Here is a 19,956-nt window from a genome sequence, read left to right as displayed (position 1 = left end):
GGAATCTTTTACCCAAAATGGGGCTCGAACCCATGACCCTGACATGAAGAATCTCATGCTCTACCAACTGAGACAACTCCCAGGAACCAGTCAGCCAACAGATCCTTATATGTCAGTTGAATTACCTAAAAATTAGTATATGAACACTTTTGAGAGGGAAGAGAGGTGAATTTCCCTCAGAAAGATACCAAAAAGTCCTTTTTCTCCTCTCCCACACTGGTTACCAGTGTATTGTACAAACAGTTCACAGATACCCCTTAAGAGAATTCGTGCCTGTTGCAGGAAATGCTGGCAGAAGTTGGCAGTTCGTATTGCTGTGTTTCAGCAAGGCACTTCTTATTTTGCTCATTGTAATGCCCATCTGTCAAGCTGCTTCCCAGCCGAAGGAATGCATACAGCAGATAGTTAAGTATTTATTGTCAAAAAGTAACACTCATGGTTTGCTTTGGAAGCTACGCGCAGCAATCTAGCGGCTAGACAGCTATTCCCAGCTCTGTGCTTTATGGAGCAGTTGTAGCAACAAGGGACCACTCCCCCTCCACCAGTTAATGCACCTTCCCCCCGGTAGCCAGAGACTATGCCTGTGTGGAAACTGCCTCTGCCCCTCTCTCTTCAATCCCTTCTTGGTTCCAGAGACAGTTGTGCAGGAGAGGTTTGGTAAGCACCTGTCCCTTCACTTGCCTGATCTGCCTCTTAGTCCCCTTCTTCCAACCCATCCTGTGCTCTACCCTCCAGCTCTGAATCTTCCCCTGCTTCTTCTTGCCTCTTGGCTGATGGAGGTCCCCACCACTGCCCCCCTCTCCCGAGTCAGGATCCAGCCCCCTTTCCCCTCGGTGCACACACATCAGAGACCTGTCGGTCCCTGACACAACTGTGAGTAAAGATCTATGCATGGCACTCAGTGCATATCCAGAGCACTACAAAGCCTTGCTTCCCTCTGTTTTCAAATACTTCACACAACTCCCACCATCACAGACCCATTGGCTGTATGGCAGTCCACACATTAAAAGTCCCTGCATTAGATGCTGCCTGCTCATCGTGTATTCTGCCAAAACAGCATTTCTGAAATACTGAGATCAACCTTGTGCAACGACACCCACTGAAGAGATACCAGGTCAGTATCGCCACCTTGGAAATGTTTACACTGACAAAAGCATTTTGTCCATATCTAATATGATCAATCACTATCTCAAATCAGCTTGCTTACTGCGCACGCTTTCTTCTACCTTCTCTCCTGTGAGCTGAGAGTTCCGAAATATATTGTGGTATAGCCCTTCTAAGAGCCACACTAGATGACTATGACATCAAAATCTCCCGGTAGAACTAGCGTGACTCTTGTATAAAAAGGAAAATACTATTACCAAATCAGGAAAGACTTAAAGAAGATAACATAAAGAAATGGACCCGTGTGTAAATAAATGGTTAAAATAAAGACGCAAAGAATATAATCGGAAGTCAAATTTGTTTATTCTATGTTTAATGTTTGCTGTTGTTTTCGTCCATTATTCCCCTTTTCTTTCTTATTTCACTCTATTAAGAGTCGAAACAAAATAGGAAATTCTTTCCAGTAGCACCTTAGAGACCAACTGAGTTTGTTCTTGGTATGAGCTTTCGTGTGCATGCACACTTCTTCAGATGCATGCACACGAAAGCTCATACCAAGAACAAACTCAGTTGGTCTCTAAGGTGCTACTGGAAAGAATTTCCTATTTTGTTTCGACTATGGCAGACCAACACGGCTACCCACCTGTAACTGGATCTATTAAGAGTGTCTTCTTGCTTTGGCTTTGTTCTTTTAATCTGTTTTTCCTTTCTTACTTTCTTTTCTATAGTAACCATGTTAAATTCTCAAATCAGCCCTATACCAGGGAAAAAGAAAATGGATAAGATTAAGAAGAGTTTGGATTTGATATCCCGCTTTATCTTTGGGGATTTGATATCCCCAAAGGAGTCTCAAAGCGGCTAACATTATCCTTTCCCTTCCTCTCCCACAACACACACTCTGTGAGGTGAGTGGGGCTGAGAGACTTCAAAGAAGTGTGACTAGCCCAAGGTCACCCAGCAGCTGCATGTGGAGGAGCGGAGACGCGAACCCAGTTCACCAGATTACGAGTTCACCGCTCTTAACCACTACACACACTGGCTCTCCCACACTGGCTCTTAATAACTTATTATTAAGGAGGACCACTATAGAAGCAAACAAATAATGAGGAAAGGGCCAACCACAATGAAGAAATGTTATGTTGTGTTGTTATTTTATGTTTTATGTTATGTTATGTTTCGCTACGTTATGTTATATTTCACTACGTTTTTATGTTATGTTATGTTATATTATGTTAGGATATGTTATGTTATGTTACGTTGTCTTATGTTGTGTTATGTATTATCTGTAAGATCTGATTTTGTAATTATGGAAGTTCAAATAAAGTATTTAATTTAAAAAAAAGAGCCACACTAGATGGGAGTCTCTCCCCCCCCCCCTACCCTGGCGCCCATTTAAAAAACAAAAACGCAGACTTGGAAGATTAATCAGAAGAAGAGCAGAGATGGGCTGCTTTCTCTTCCCTTCCCACCTTTCATATGCTGCGTTTCTTCCTGTGTGTGGAAATGCAGGATTCCCAAATCCTTTTCCTTCAAGGGAAGGGAAACAGCTATGGGGAGTGATTTTTAGTGATAGCATCAGACTGCTGACCTATCTTATTAAGTACTGTTATGAATCTGCAAGTGCAAGACACCCTGGATTCAAATAGTGTTAGAATTTAACTAAGGTTGGAAATTGATGCAAGATCCCGTGTGTATTTAAGAATGTTAATCCTCTGTAATCAGCATGTGTGAAGTGTGAACAATTTAGGCATCATAAATTGTGTCTCAGACACTCCCTTTAATCCTAGGCAGGCAGGTGTAAAAGCTATTTCCTCAGAGGTAATAATAACCTGGGTGTAACCAGCGGATCAGAGTCGGTAGGTGTAAAAATGCAGATGAGTGGGGCTACTCTTTCTGTGTTACAAAAGACCAGATGTCAGGCTACCTGGTATCTTCACTGTATGTAACAAGCTGAGATTAGAAGCACTTGATATAAGGGAGAGGTCTTACCTGTAATCCCAGCTCGTTACACTACCTGTACAAAAGACACCTGTCAACAGCAGCAATCAATCCAGCAGATTCCAAAGTAGCCACCATGACCAAGACCAAAGAGCTGTCCAAGGATGCCAGAGACAAGATTGTAGACCTGCACAAGGCTGGACCGGGCTACAAGACTATTGCCAAGCAGCTTGGTGAGAAGGTGACAACAGTTGGTGCAATAATTTGCAAATGGAAGAAACACAAAATAACTGCCAACCTCCCTCGGTCTGGGGCTCCATGCCAGATCTCATCTCGTGGAGTTGCAATGATCATGAGAACGGTGATGAAGCAGCCCAGAAGTACACAGGGGAACTTGTCAATGATCTCAGGGCAGCTGGGACCATAGTCACCATGAAAACAGTTGGTAACACACTACGCCGTGAAGGACTGAGATCTTGCAGAGCCCGCAAGGTCCCCTTGCTCAAGACAGCACATGTACAGGCCCATCTGTAGTTTGCCAATGCACATCTGGATGACCCAGAGCAGAACTGGGTGAAAGTGTTGTGGTCAGATGAGACCAAAATTGAGCTCTTTGGCATCAACTCAACTCGCCGTGTTTGCGGGAAATTCCCTTATTATAGCATTGGGAAATAGCAGGGAGGGTTGACAGCTATGGTGAGTGCATGAGTCTATCGCACTACTTGGTGGAGATTGGGGTGGCATAGTATTATCTACTATGTTGACCAGCAGTGGCTCTCTAGCATTTCAGGCAGAAATCGAACCTGGGACCTTCTGCACTCCAAGCAGATGTTCTACCACTGAGCAACAACCCTTCCCTTAGAGAGAGAGAGAGAGAGAGAGAGAGGGAGGGAGAGAGAGAGAAAGTATAGTGGGGGGATGGAGACGGACATTAAGTAGCACCTCCCTGTCATCACTCCAAGCTGGGAAAAACTAGCCTTCTCCTTAAGCTATTTCTCTGTGAAATGGTCAGATCCAGCAAATGCTGCCCCACACAACATATCTGAATGTGTAGTCCAGATCTCCAAAACTGACTGTGGGATGTGGCAAATGATTGTGGCAGGTTTTGCTGAAATAAAGAACAGAGGCAAAACCAGAACGCTTCAGCCTGGGATTTATCTCTCCACTATGCAAACACGAGAGATCAAAGTTCATGCAGGGTCTGTGTCTCCAAAAAATGTGATCCGGCAAGAAGAAGCCACAGCAGGTTTAACCTGTCTAAGCAAGGTCCTTAAATTTCAAGGATGAACACAGCATTTTTAAAAGCACCCACTTTAGCTGTGGCATAGGGGCGGGAATTTTATCAGACACAGCTTTTTACACCGTCGCACAACACAAACTTTCCTGCTGAAGTTCTCCACTCTAAACCATTACCAGAACCCTGTTGCCTCTGGCAGTGTTTATGTCACCACCATGGGGTGGGGGGTGGGTGGGATATGTGCATGGGTGCAGGCACAGAAGAATATAGGCAAACCCTGAGTGTTTGGACACCGCCCCACAATTCTGAAATCTGTACTGGTTACATGGTGAAGGAATTGAGGAAATGGCCAATGGCCCATCTTAGTCCAGTATCCTGTTCTCGCATTAGCCAACCAGATACCTGTGGGAACTTCCAACAACACCTACATTTTCTTGGAGTGCAATGCTGATCTAGAGTTGATTGATGGTAGTGCTCACTGGAAGGACAGATCCTGAAGCTGAGGCTCCAATACTTTGGCCACCTCGTGAGAAGAGAAGACTCCCTGGAAAAGACCCTGATGTTGGGAAAGATGGAGGGCACAAGGAGAAGGGGACGACAGAGGATGAGATGGTTGGACCGTGTTCTGGAAGCTACCAACATGAGTCTGACCAAACAGCGGGAGGCAGTGGAAGACAGGAGTGCCTGACGTCCATGGGGTCACGATGAGTGGGGAACGACTGAACAACAACAAGTATCAACTGAGTTGAAAGCCGGGGACAGTGAAGTAATTATGCAATTCCTTTATAGTGCATGCCAATGTGGTCACCACTCATTTGCATGCATTGAATGCCTAGGCTTCTGTTTCTGCACTCAACTCAGATAGCATCTGTTTGCTTATTAAAAACAACCATGTCCCAGTTTTAGGAATGGTTGGACTGCCATCACAAGTGAGGAGGGCCCATCTTAAAAGCCCTATCTACATGGCTAGAGATGTAAAATGTCCATAAATTTGGGAGCTGGGGGTAGGGTGGGGTGGCTTCCCCTCCCCCTGGGTTTCCGGGAGAGGAAAATAAAATACTTCCTTATCAAACCTGCCAAACTGCGGGAGGCAGTGAAGGATAGGCGTGCCTGGCGTGCTCTGGTCCATGGGGTCACAAAGAGTCGGACACGACTGAACGACTGAACAACAACAAAATCAAACCTAAACTTATTTCACTGTTTTTTTACAACATATAAGGCATCATTATTAACATACAGAATGGTACTATGTTGCATTATAATTTTTTTGAAATTTGACAGAGCAATTCCATTCACGTTTACTCAGAAGCAAGACGTACTTGGGTTTAGTGGACTTTGCTCCCAGATAAATGCATACAGTTTGAAAAGTATTCATGCATTAGTTCTGTTCGAGCAAAATTGTGAATAAACCCAATGCTAGAGAAAGATCCGCAAACTGCTGTACTCCAATGTACCAAAGGGCCTGCTATCTTGTTTCTTCCTGTTTCTCGGATGGCAAAATGTAAGAGTTGAAAAAGAAAGCACCATCAACCAGAGGAAGGCAGAGGCAGAAATTCACAAGCGACAATTCACAAGCATGCTTCTCTCATGACAATGGTAGCACCCCATTTGCAGAAATGCTTCTTGCATTTGGGTGTCCACACTATTCACAGGCATCAGTCCTATAGAGTTTTATATGAAGGACAATCTTCATACTACACAATTTGGGTGTGCAAAACCCTGTACTAAAAAGCATTTAACTCATTCTAACAAAGCAAGTATTTCATAGGTGATCCCCCTTCTCCCGTTTTCCCCAAAGTTTCCAAAGGAAAAATGGGATGGAAGAAGGATGTGGGGCGCAGATCTGGTTTCTCTCCCCACCACCAGGGCACAAGTCAGCAAGATGGTGTCAGAAGAGGCCAAAACCTTTTGACAAAGGTATTCGGTAAACACTCCTAAGTGTCATAGCCATGAGAGGTCATATTGTGGATCAGGAACTGGTTAAGAAACAGGAAGCTGAGACTAGGAATTAATGCATTGTTCTCCCATTGGAGGTATGCAGAAAGTGGAGTCGTTTGAGTGTCGGAATACGTTTCACGGATCCGCCATGGATTCATATTAATTGGTTATTTTATGAGTTTTTCAAGGTCTACTTTTGGTATAATTGCGCGCAAAAGTGAAAGTGAAAGCATGAATGAATAGTGTGATTCACTTACAAGATTAATCCGCCTTTATTTTGTAGATCCGGTCATGTTCAAAGTTGTTAATGAGCGTTAAACTTGCTTCCCGCCCTTTTGGAGGGCAGCAACAGTGATTTTATTGGTTGAAGTACTAATGATGATGTCACGTTTGTTCCCTAATAAAAGGCAGAGGCACCCCGCTTAGGCAGGAGGAGTAGCACGAGACCGCACGTTCTTCTTATGTTCTTTTAGTTGGGTTTTAGTTGAAGTCAAGTTTAGTTTAAGGGGCTAGGAGCGGGCTGGACGGGTTGGATGGGTTTTTCCTTAGTTAGAGTTAGATCGCGGAAGATCATTCGGTTTAGCCTTAGTTAGGTTTTCTTATAGGTTAGCCTAGGGTTAGGCCCGCGGAAGATATTTCGGTTTTAGTTTATTTAGTTAGCCTCGCGGAAGATTGGGCGCGCAGGGTCTTTAAGCTTAGGGGAACTTAGCTTAGGGGACGAGCCTATGCGGGTTCTGCCGAAGCCACTAAAGATACAACCGGTGTCTGTCTTCCTTTGGGGTTAACGGGGGGAGTAAAGTAAAATTTTTGATTTCTTTAAACTGGTCCGTCTATTCAGAGTCAGGGTATATATTTTATTTCACGAGGCAACTTTTCATTAAAGAAGGCAATTAGGAACTCACACACTATCGGAGTCGTCAATTGGCTTACTCATCATCCTTCAGACTGTGAGGCTTGGCCGGCGACCGTGCTCAAAAGCACGCGGAACGCTGGCCGCTTTCCCCGCAACTGGTACCTCGTGCATAACCAGCCCAAGGCCGTGCACGAGGAGCTCCAGCACCCAAACCCCGACAAGTGGTGCCCCTCTCTGAGGCAAAGCGTAGTCAAAAATCGCTTCCACGAAGACTCCGGTTAAAGGCAACATATCGGAAGTGGCTCGGAAACAGACGTTGAGAGGTGAGGTATAACGGCCCGGTTTATCCAGGATTTCGCTGCAGTAGCGCGAATCCACCGCTTGCCCAAAGTAGTGTAAATAGAAGTCGCGCGCGTATATTTTGCCCCAAGGGGTCCCCGGGTCGAGCGGCAAGGAGTTTAGTGTAAGCCTACGGGCAGAGTGAGGTCTTCCCTAAAGCCTACGGGTGGGAAGGGTTCTGGCAAAAGCCTACGGGTGCCAGGGTCTGGCAAAAGCCTACGGGTGCCAGGGTTTTCGGTCAAAGCCTACGGGTAGGGCCGGTGTCTCCCGAAAAAGCCTACGGGTGGGAGGGAAAGGTTTTCTGGCAAAAGCCTACGGGTGCCAGGTTTTTCGGTCAAAGCCTACGGGTAGGGCCGGTAGCCCCTAGTAGAAGCCCACGGGTGGGGGCGGAGGTTTTCTGGCTAAAGCCTACGGGTGCCAGGTTTTTCGGTTAAAGCCTACGGGTAGAACCGGTGTCCCCTAGTAGAAGCCTACGGGTGGGGGAGGAAAAGTTTTGGAAAGTGTTAAAAATGGGCTCCTCACTCTCAACTGCTCAAGTTAAATTTTGTGAAGATTTATTGTACCTTTTGAAAAGAAATGGTCACCCTGTCTCTGAATCAGAAGTAGAGCTTTTAGTTAAAACCATTGGGGAAATTTGTCCCTGGGTCCCTAAGGAAGGAACGAAAGATTTAGCCTCATGGGAAAGGATCGGGTTAGAATTTATGGCCAACCCGAAAATCGGAATTCCTGTACAATTGGTATGGAGCAAAGTAAGAAACTGCTTTCAACAAATCGCTCCAAGAAATGTTTTGCTTAATGGAACAGTGAATTTGGGAAATACTGCTTTTAATAGTGCCCCTGTGCTGCCGCTTGCGGTTGTGCCATTTTCGGCCCCCTCGCAGCAGCCAGTTCAGGCCCCGTTGTCGTACACGCACTCGCCCTTGTCCAATTTGTCATTGCCAGATTCATTGCCGCCTGTGCCGGTGCAGCAGACGCCGTCGGCCTTTCAAGCCCCGCCGCGGACTGCCCCACCGCCAGTCGCTCAGCAGTCATCGCAGGCCTTTTACCAGCCAGCGATTTCAAGTCAGCAGCAGCCGCGGACCTCGCTCCAAGCAACGGTCCCGCTTCCTCCATCGCAAGCCGCGCTTTTGCCAGCGATCCAGCAGCAGCAGCAGCAAGCAGCCTTTTTGCCAGCAAACCCTGCTGCCCTGCAGGCCGCGCTCAAGCCAGCAGCTCCAGTTTTGCAGCAAGCTGATTTCCAATCAACAGCAATCCAAGCTTCAATGCAAGCAGCACAACAGCAATTTACCAACCCTTCAGCACCTCCGATGCCAATGCAGATTCCAAGACAAGAGCAAAGCCAAACAATGATGATCCAGATGCCAGGACTTGCAGTACAGAGCCAACAACCTTATGCTCCAACTTCAAGTCAGCCATCTTGTCTTCATCCAACTTCAAGTCAGCCATCTTGTCTTCATCCAACTTCAAGTCAGCCATCTTGTCTTCATAGTCAGCCATCTTCAAGGCATCCAGATGTCAAAGACTCTTTAACGCCATCTAGTGGCTCATCATTTGGAAAGCATCAAGAAGATTTAAACTCGCTGATGCCACCTACAGATCCAACAGCAATGCAGCCCATCTGCAGAACCCAAGCTTTGGAAGCAGCTTTGGGACAAACAGACTTTAGTGCTGATCCAATGCACATCTTTCCAGTGATTCGTGCTAATGGAGGACAACCTGCAAGATATCAAGCCATTCCTTTTGAAACACTACGTGAACTGCGAAAAGCCATACGCGAAAATGGACTTCAAGCTCCTTATACTAGAAGTTTACTTGAAGGACTGTCCACTAGTAGACTTCTGCCATCTGATTGGAAGTTGATTCTTCGCACCTTCCTGTCGCCTACAGATGCTCTTCTGTGCCTGCAAGAGTGGAAAGAAGTAGCAGCCAGACGTGCAACGCCACTTGCCACAGAAGATATGCTCACAGGATCAGGACATTACTCCAATCTCAATCAACAGCTAGCCATACCTGATGCTGCACTTGTCACCATAGCAGACATTGTAGTCAAAGCTTGGCGCAGACTACCCAATCGCACAGATGCTAGCTCAGTATCAGGATTCGCTGCAGTTAGGCAAGGTCCAAAAGAACCTTATGGGGACTTCGTGGATCGCCTGATTGTTGCAGTGGAACGCCAGATAGAAGATCGTCATGCCAGAAACATGCTGACAAAACAACTTGCCTTTGAAAATGCCAATGATGACTGCAAGAATGCCCTAACAGCAGTTGCAGCTCGTCCAGATGCCACATTGACTGAGATGCTACGCGTCTGCCAGAATGTCGGTACCCACTCCTACAAAGCACAGCTCTTGGCAGCTGCGGTACAGATGCCACGTCAAGACAGCTCTACGCCGGTCAAGAAGTGCTATGGGTGTGGAGGCGATGGGCATTTCCGGTCGCAGTGCACAACAACGCCAAGGCCTTCTGCCAAGCCGCCAGAGAGATGTCCCATCTGTCAGAAAGGATTTCATTGGGCAAACGATTGTCGCTTGAATCCACAAAATACATCACCTACCTCATCTCCAGTTCAGGGAAACGGTTCTGCGGGCCGCGCCCCGGCCCCGGTAAAACAATAGGGTGCAAGTTCAAGAACATCATGAAGGTCAACCATCCCAGAAAGGTGAACAACGCTACTCCTTATCCAGGTCATCAGGAAAAAAGAGTGATCCAAAGAGATATCTACTCTCCAGATGTCCAGAGAAAAGATGTGACCTCATCAAGCATTCAGGTTCCAGAGGTTTCATCATCTGCCTTACCTATTCAAAGGGTTCCAGTAGAGAACACAGCATTCAGTTCACCTTCTGCTGACCGCCCTTCAGTTCCAGCTGATGTCACCCCCGCTTCACAGCAAGCAATCACAGTCAAGTCTCTGATCGCAGAATTGCCTTCAACGTTGAGAAGACATCCTACTGAGATCAATCTCGCAACTCCTGAGCTTTATTCATCTTCAAATCAAGGTCAATCTGTCATTGAAGGACATTTGCCCTTGATGAAACAGCAGTGTTCAAGTTGCAACCCAGCTGATGATCACTTTCCATGTGGCCAAAGAATGCAAGTGAGTGAGCCAGCTCCCTCTTGTGGAAGCTTCAACATCACTCCAGTTAACAATGTCCACACCTTTGTGTCACCTCCAGCTTTTAAGCTCAGCCCGCCACAACCAAACAACTATCAGGAACAACAACTTCTACTGCCTCGTGTCAAAGAAGAAGTTCCATCCTGCCAGTTTGATGCACAACTGACTGAATGCCAACAGGTTCAACAGCATCAGCAACTTTTACCAACGGAAGAACCTCAAGTTTGCCAACTCAACGCCAAGCAGCTTCAGAGTTGCCAACTTCAGCAATACAAAAAACCCGAAGCCAAAAAGATGTCTTCAGACACTGCTGACGAAGAACAAGAAGAATCTTCTGTCCCAGGTATACCACTCTTCTTAACAGAGGACTGTTATTTTTCAAATCCATGGTTTGCTCAGCAATTGCCAACATCCATTCGTGGTCCATTCCCAGACACCTCAATTTGCCTTATCCTGCCTAGGATGGATCGCCTCCCTGCCACAGTCACATTGACTGCAGGCCTAGTTCGAATCACAGATTCATCGCAGTTGCTGATTCCAGGATTTTCAACTGTTCCTTGTGTCCTAACAAAAGGTTTAGAAATTGCCAGACTCTATTTGCTTACTTCTACGCCTACAGCTCCTGTAGACTCTTTGCCTCCTCAGGCAGCAATGGCGCTAATCAAGATTACAGAAGAACGCCCTCATCTCGTCTTAGAAATGGGTGGACGAAAGATCAAGGGTCTTCTTGATACAGGCGCAGATGTCACAGTGATCGCCAGAAAAGATTGGCCTGACCAGTGGGCAATGACTGTCACCCAGGAAGTCTTCGGAGTCGGAGGTTTCGAACCCGCCCACCAGAGTGTGCATCCGATTACCTTCCAGTCAGACTCAGGCTCCATGGTGCAGCTCCGTCCACTTGTTATGGATGTGCCTATCACCCTTTGGGGTAGAGACTTATTGTCTAAAGCAAGAACTGTTATCCACACTCATTTTTGATGTGGGCCTCTGCATCAGCGCCAGTTCATGCACTTCCACTCACATGGAAGGAAGGACCCCCTGTGTGGGTCGACCAATGGCCGCTGACATCCGAGAAGCTCGTCGCAGCAGAGGCCCTAATTAAAGAGCTCATTCTCTCCACAAGCCCCTGGCAAGCACTGTTACAAAAGTGCATTGTTCTTTTCTGCATTGCTCACATCTATTCACTTTTCCTTTATTCAATGATCCAATTGCCAGCCATGGAACATTCCTTGTTATGTTCAGTGCTGACTTTGGCAGTGGTTGATTGAAAAACTATAACTCCCGGCGGAACTCTTGGTTCTTTGGCTAGATTCCTGTTTCTTTATTATCCTCTATATTAACAGCATGCTGAGAATATCCACCTCGTTGTTTGACTGCACTAGTTTCCAGTGTCAAATGCAGCAACTCTTCAATTATCCTCAACCTATGCCTTTTGTTTGCCTCTGGGCAGCCCCTTGGTTCCTGGCTGCCTAGATTTGTTCCAGTTACTCTCATACCTGCATTCACTAGCAGATCACCTTGATTTGCTTGCTTAACCTCCTTTCTTCTACAGGTATCGTTGTTTCTTCAGAACTCGATGTTTCAGTACTTTCCTGAGCTCCATGAACTTTTCCTGAGTTCCAGGACTATTTCTTCTACATGGTCATGTGTAGTCGGAGAAGAAGACGACCGGCAACTCATTCATCGTCTTCATCCTCCTCTCCAACACCATTTTGCAGTTCTAAACCTGTCTTGTACTTTATATTGTACTTGTAAAAATTGCATATTTACCTTTGTATGCTTCTTGAAATATCCGCCTCGCATGTTACATGTGTTTTCCTTATAGCTTGATAATTAATGATATGGATGTTTATATATGCAAAGCTTTTCTGAAATGGTTTCCATTTAGAGCGTCACAATTTTGATGATATGGAAATGTTTATGCAAGGTTAAAAACATTGTCTTTGTGCAGTTCTAGTCATAGACATATTCATGCATATATGTTTTATTTCAATGATCCTAAATCTCCTCGTTGTGCTTGCAAAAGTTGTAATTCAAAATGTGGTAACACTTATATGCCTTATTTGAAATACTTCCTTTGGTCAAAGAATTGGTCATTCTCGGATTTGTTCAAGATATATATGTCAAGTCTGGTGGCGTCCTACCCTTTTGGTACCCCTATTTTCTTTGAAAAATCCCCCTCTATATGCTACCTTTGGCAGTAAACCAGGTTCCCAGCTTTTCCCTTCACCTTGTTTCCTGCTGTTCATGGGAGACCCTTATGTAGTTGGTTTAATTCCCATCTCGTTTCGCTGGAAACCCTTGCGTAGATGGTTTAAATCCTCATCCTGGCTGGGACACCTTTATGTAGGTAGCTTAAATCCCCTCTTGTGGCGAAAAACCACTTGTACATAGGTGGCTTAAATCCCCTCTCTGGAATCGGACCCTAGTTCCCCGTTACCTGTGGTCGCTGTGGTAAGTCCAGAATCTAAAGTTCCCTCGATTCTGTAGCCTCAGAGCCACAACCCTTTTCTGTTACCTTATCCATTTTACTTAAGTTTTCCAAATAAAAAATTAAAAAAAATGGGGGAGGGGTCTGGGTAGGCTATGTAGCCCCAGCTCTAGTTATACTTTAATTTTGGGTCCCGGATCGGGACCTCTCTTATGTTTGGGCAGTCGTTATCCGTTATTCTTAATTTTGGACCTGCATCAGGTCCTCTCTTGTGTTTGGGGAGTAATTTGTTGTTTTACGCTGCACGCGAAAGTATACATGCTTATAAGGTAATTTGTTGTGTTACACTACATATTGAAGTATTTATATATGCCTAAAAGGTTTACAGTGTATCGGATCGATCACTTTTATGTTCGGCTAGTGGTTTGTTATTTTCATGATTTTATTGCTACATTATTGTACAAGTATTTCCTCTTATAAAGGGGGTGGATGTTGATGGTTTTGCTGGTGTTTATATCACAGTCTTGATGTGGACACTGTCAGCACTGTTGACGCTTTGCCTTTTCATGTCGAGGTTTATATCAAAACAAATGGTAATGTTTATGTCAGATAAATGCTTATGATATCTCTAATTTTTTTTTTATATAACTAAATCAAAATTAATTTAATTTAAAACAAAAAAAAGAAAGATGATATGTCGGAATACGTTTCACGGATCCGCCATGGATTCATATTAATTGGTTATTTTATGAGTTTTTCAAGGTCTACTTTTGGTATAATTGCGCGCAAAAGTGAAAGTGAAAGCATGAATGAATAGTGTGATTCACTTACAAGATTAATCCGCCTTTATTTTGTAGATCCGGTCATGTTCAAAGTTGTTAATGAGCGTTAAACTTGCTTCCCGCCCTTTTGGAGGGCAGCAACAGTGATTTTATTGGTTGAAGTACTAATGATGATGTCACGTTTGTTCCCTAATAAAAGGCAGAGGCACCCCGCTTAGGCAGGAGGAGTAGCACGAGACCGCACGTTCTTCTTATGTTCTTTTAGTTGGGTTTTAGTTGAAGTCAAGTTTAGTTTAAGGGGCTAGGAGCGGGCTGGACGGGTTGGATGGGTTTTTCCTTAGTTAGAGTTAGATCGCGGAAGATCATTCGGTTTAGCCTTAGTTAGGTTTTCTTATAGGTTAGCCTAGGGTTAGGCCCGCGGAAGATATTTCGGTTTTAGTTTATTTAGTTAGCCTCGCGGAAGATTGGGCGCGCAGGGTCTTTAAGCTTAGGGGAACTTAGCTTAGGGGACGAGCCTATGCGGGTTCTGCCGAAGCCACTAAAGATACAACCGGTGTCTGTCTTCCTTTGGGGTTAACGGGGGGAGTAAAGTAAAATTTTTGATTTCTTTAAACTGGTCCGTCTATTCAGAGTCAGGGTATATATTTTATTTCACGAGGCAACTTTTCATTAAAGAAGGCAATTAGGAACTCACACACTATCGGAGTCGTCAATTGGCTTACTCATCATCCTTCAGACTGTGAGGCTTGGCCGGCGACCGTGCTCAAAAGCACGCGGAACGCTGGCCGCTTTCCCCGCAACTGGTACCTCGTGCATAACCAGCCCAAGGCCGTGCACGAGGAGCTCCAGCACCCAAACCCCGACAGTTTGAGGATCAGTATTTGGACTTTTTAACTTGTGTATGAGTTATTTAGTGTTAGGGATGAACAGTGAGGTAGCCAAGTTTGCTGAGGATATTATATATTGTTAAAACAAAAAGGGGTTGCAAGAGCTCCAAAACGTTCTGTCCAATCTGGGTGAGTGGGCAGTAAAAATGGCAGACACAATTCAATGTAAACAAGTGTAAAGTGGTGCACATCAAGTGAAAAAAAAATCACCAAGGGCCCCTCAGTATCACCCACACACTCTTTCGCTAAACCACTCCCCAAGGTTGCTGGAAGAGTGTGATGTGATAATCTCTGTCTGTCACCCTGAACTCCTTGGGAGACAAATTGCTTTCACAGATTGCTCTCTTGGAGCTTATGGTGACCCCCAACCAGTCACTAACCAGATCTGCACCTCTATTTCTTCCAGTGATGGGGTGTATGGGATGTTAGGGAAGGGGGGTATTACCTCATCACGCTACTTCTGCAGTAGATTGTCTACACTGGTCCACACCCTACACCCAATTCTCACCGGTGGCCCCTAGAAGCTGTCTGCATGCAACAGTGGCCACATTCTGGGAATGGCTTCAACTGACTGGCAAAATGAGGGGAAGGTGGTCGGTGGGTCTCAAACCCTCAGTGAGTTAGAGACTTCCTATGCATGCAGAGACAGGCTCTGGTGGATTGAGTGGATGAGAACAATAGCAGGTCCAATGGTCAAGGTGGTGGTTTCTGCACATGCTGTAGAGGGAAGTGAGGGGCAGATGGGAATCGTCCACCTGGGAAGGTAGCCTATCTAGGAGAAGGAAAACTCTGATCCTAAACCTCCACTGCCTTGTGGGACATCTTTGGGAGAAGAAAAGGCTAAGGAGTAGACCCTACATCAGGCATGTCAAAGTCCATTTCAAGGGCCTAATTTGGCCCGCTGGACGGTTTAATCTGGCCCCTGTGGCAGTTTATTTCCTGGGATAAAATCCTTAAAAAAACCAACCCCTCAACAACTTCAATCCTAAAAGAAGCTCAACAACTCCAACTCTTAAAAAAAGGTCAACAACTTTGGTCGGCCCCCACGGCCCTCCACTTCATCAAATCTGGCCTTCTTTGAAAAACATTTGGATACCACTGCCCTACATAAATTTGGAGTGGAGTCCTCAAGACAGTTGGATAGCACTTTGTACGCCTCCTTCCAGCAACTCCTGCAACCAAGCTGGTACCAAACGTATTGCTCTGCTTTCCTTTGGACCATATCAGCGAGGCCAAGAGGGGGGTCTTGTCATCTGGGCAGCCCAGGAACTTCATACATACTGCCTAGGCTTGCACCCATAGAGGTCGGTTCCATGTTCCTAATGCAGCGGTTTGACTTCACTCCCGGAGACGCACTCTATTGACTCTTGAGACAAGACAGATGCCAACAAGGGTACAGGGGTGGGTGTTCCCAGACCATTCACTGCACCCAACAGATGTGGATTACTCAGTAAGAGAGAATGCAGATGTAAGCTCTTCACTCCTTTTGCCTTTGATCAGCCTGGCCAAGAACAATTAAGCAGCTCTTTTAATCATTAGTATCTCATTTCTCTTGGGTGAGTCAGTCCCCCCCCGGATCGCTATACATTCAAAGGCATATGCCACTCCATTCAGCTCAGAGTCTGTTGCCCCCACCCTCCCCGCAGCAACGTCTATGAGCTGCGAAGCCAGGAGCAGATCTGGCAAACCCCTGACGATCAAAGGGCAAATCCAAAGGCACTTTTGTGCACACTCACCATTTGGCAGCAAAACAATTCATTTCGGGAGCCCCACCAATGCAGTGGCATTTAAATGTTTTATTTATAGCCCTGCCTGGTTTACAAATCAACCTGGAGCTATAAGGAGGGGCAGAGCATACAGAAGGCCTCAGGTCTCTAATTAGAGGAACCAAGGCAGCTGGACTGGGAAAGACTTTTACCTGGGGTCTTGAAGAGCAGATGCCAGACAGCATCACTGCAATATAGGAATCTGTAATGTGACTCAGTATAAGGCGGGGGTGGGGAATTTGATCTGGCCTGCGGCCTGGATGCTTATCTCCTCTTGCCTCATAAACCATGGGCCACGTTTAACAGGCGGGCAGGGCCATGGGAGAGAACTCTTGTGCTTAATAATAAGAATAATAATATACCACCCTTCATCCAAAGATCACAGGGCGGTTTATAGCATAACACTACCAAATGAAAGCACAAAATACCTATCACAATAAGAACAAAAACAAAAAACCAATAACCCCGTCCCACAAACCTCACTAGTACTTCAGACCCCATTTTTCAAAAACCAAGCCATGGACCCCCCCTACTTTTGAAAATTTGCAGTGTTAAATCAAGATGGCACACCGAAACTTTCAAAACTGCAATTGTGGGTTGTTCCCCCTACTCATTCGACTTCATCAGCAATGCCAAGCACTTACTACTGGCATATGTGAGAGATATATATATATATATACCCCTAATCTTGTGAATTTGGTTCTGAGGAAAAATGTTACACAAATAGCAAACCAGTTATCAGAAGCTTTCAGCTATGCCGGCAGGCAGGTCTTAATCCCAGGTAAATGCATGGAGCCCCAAGATGCTGATCTCATGCACAAGATACCAAGTTAATCCTCACTTTAAAGTGAGGATTATTTCAAAACAAAGCAGAACTGTTTGATTAATGTAAAGGGTTATTTCTAAATACGCCATCTGTTACACAATGGGTTTGCATGGCCTCCCCACAGTATTCAGGTCACAAAAGATTTACTCAATTCCCAGCTCTGTTCTCCTTATGTTCAAAACGAAATACATACCAACTCAAGCGCACGTGTGTTTAAAACCAGGGAGACAAGAATAAATCAACACGGCTATCTAAACCAGCTGCAATATTTTGCTTTTAAATAGGGCTGCCAACCTTTCGATCCACCGCTGTAACAGTTTTAATACTGCCTTCATGTGCAGACATTAGTGTGCTAATGTTTATCTTTTTAGGGGGGGGGGGAGAGAAGACACCTGCCAATTTACGCACATCAAAGTGCTTTGAAAGACAGGAGAGTAAGCCAAGCTAGCTATTTTCTGGTCAGCTGGGAACCTGCTTCTTAAAATAGGCTGCTTCTTTACCATTTGAAAAACAAAGCCTTTGTTGAACCTCACAAATCAAAGGTTGAAATGGTGCCTGAAATCTAAGCCACAATAATTCCGATAAAATGGAATATTTGGATAAACTCTGCTGAAGTCCTCATAAGGAACTGATTTATTTATTTATTTATTTATTTACATTCATTCAGGAATATTCAAACAACAAATAAAACTGCAAAACAAACAAACAAGCAAACAAACAAACAACCCTAAACTATTAATACAGTACATTCTAGGCTATCCAGTACAGAAATTACCTATAACAGTATACAGCGTCTCCTCAATCTTTACAGACAGCAATAATCTTTCAGAATATGCTTTTAAAAAATAAAAATAAAAAAATCTGAAAGCCATGACTTTCATTTTCTCAAGAGTCAATACAACTGCAAGAAAGCAAGATTTCACCTAAACATTTGTACAGTGGTACCTCTGGTTACGTACTTAATTCGTTCCGGAGGTCCGTTCTTGACCTGAAACTGTTCTTAACCTGAAGCACCACTTTAGCTAATGGGACCTCCTCCGGCCGCTTTGCCGCCGGAGCACGATTTCTGTTCTTATCCTGAAGCGAAGTTCTTAACCTGAAGCGTTATTTCTGGGTTAGCGGAGTCTGTAACCTGAAGTGTATGTAACCTGAGGTACCACTGTAGAAGCTTCTTTAGGTTCAGCAGTGGGACAGACTTCCTCAGGGTGCTTTGCTGAAGATCTTTAAGTGATGGCTGGATGGTCATGTTTTAGGGAAGCTTTTAGTTGCAAGATTCCCAGACTGGCAAGGTGTTGGATCAGAGGGTCTATCTGCCCCCTTCCAGCTCTATAAAGTCTGTTGATTCTAGTACAACGTCCTAGAGCCAATATGGTAAATATTGCTCCTCTTACTTTGCAGTTAGAAATATAGAATCGCAAAGTTGGAAGGCCCCCAATGGTCACCTAGTCCAACCCCCTGCAATGCAGGAATTTCAACACACATTCCCCCATCCAATTTGAAACCATACTGGACCCCGCTTAGCTTTGCAAATATGCTAGCAGCTTTACTGCTGCACCATGAGCAAAGTGTCGTTTTTAGGACCCTACCTTTTCATTTTTATAGTTATAAGTTGCTTTTCATATAGTGATTTACTGCTGTAACCTGCCCTGGGTTAAGGATGAAGGACCATCAATCATTTGATAATAATTTCAGCAGAACTTCCAAATTGGGGCACTTAACTTGGGGAGGGGGCGACAAGATTATATCTAACTAGATTAACATATAATTACATTGCAATGAGATGGGGGGAGGCAATTATAAATGCTTTCCAAAAAGAGAGAGAAAAAAAAGTTTTGCCTTTAAAAGAGGCGATCCTTTCTTGGTAAATTTTATGCATCCTCCCCCCTCTCCTCCATACTCCATACAGCGGCTCCGTTCAGCCAGTTGGGAGAAAACCTACAAGCCACTCGGCTTCCAGGCAGCCCTGACAAGGTTTTTCCAAGGGACACAGCAGAGTGGACCCCCCCCCCACGGTATGGAATATTATTTCTTATAATAGACCACCAAGCCTAGATTTCCCCTTTATTTTGGCTGCAGGGCAACAATAATAATAATATTGTTATTATTCCCTCCCTGCCTGTGCATTTTTCAAGGGTCAACCGAGAGTGGATTCCCCTCTTTTCTTTTCTTTTCTTCTTTTTTGGCTGCTGGGAGTATTGTTATTCCCTGCCTGCCTTCTTTTTTTCCAAGGACAATCAATCGTGAATTCCGCCCCCCTTTTGGGGGGGGGGCTGCTGGGAATATTGCTTTTATTCCCTGCCTGCCTGCGTTTTTTGTTTGTTTGTTTCCCCAAGTAACAACCGAGCGTGGATTTCCCTTTATCTGCATCAGGGAATATTGCTGTTTTATTCCCTCCCTCTCTCCGCCCTCCCGCGGCCGGGCTATTGCAGGGACATCGGGATACTCACACCGCAGCAGCTCCTGCAGAGATGCTCGCGCGGGCTCAGCGCCTCCCCTGCTGCAACTGCGGCCGCTGATCAGGCGCGCCTCCCCCGCTACCTGCAAGCGACGCCAAGGAGACTTTGCTTTGTTGCAACCTTCGAGCCTGGGAGCGGGAGGGAGGGAGGGAGGGAGGGAGGGGGTGCGCCTCAACGCGCTCCCAGGCTGACTAATCAATCCCCCGCACGCTGATTGATGGCAGGGGAAAGAGGCGAGCTGGCCGCAGGCTTCCCCCGCTCTGCGTATGCTGCGGGCAGCGTTGCCT

The 19,956-nt window shown here is 45.4% G+C and overlaps 1 protein-coding gene across 1 annotated transcript in view; it reads right to left on the bottom strand.

Moving 5' to 3' along the window:
* PRXL2A (peroxiredoxin like 2A) overlaps positions 1–19,743 on the bottom strand; it is a 32,634-nt gene extending 12,891 nt beyond the window's left edge. The window contains exon 1 of the mRNA XM_033148767.1: positions 19,661–19,743. The gene's annotated coding sequence lies outside the window, so the exon portion shown is untranslated. The remainder of the gene's footprint in view (positions 1–19,660) is intronic.
* Between the last annotated feature and the right edge of the window lie 213 nt (positions 19,744–19,956).

The sequence above is a fragment of the Lacerta agilis genome, chromosome 5 (genome assembly GCF_009819535.1).
Source record: "Lacerta agilis isolate rLacAgi1 chromosome 5, rLacAgi1.pri, whole genome shotgun sequence".
Taxonomy (NCBI): Eukaryota; Metazoa; Chordata; class Lepidosauria; order Squamata; family Lacertidae; genus Lacerta; species Lacerta agilis.
This window is presented reverse-complemented; position numbering and strand designations above follow the sequence as displayed.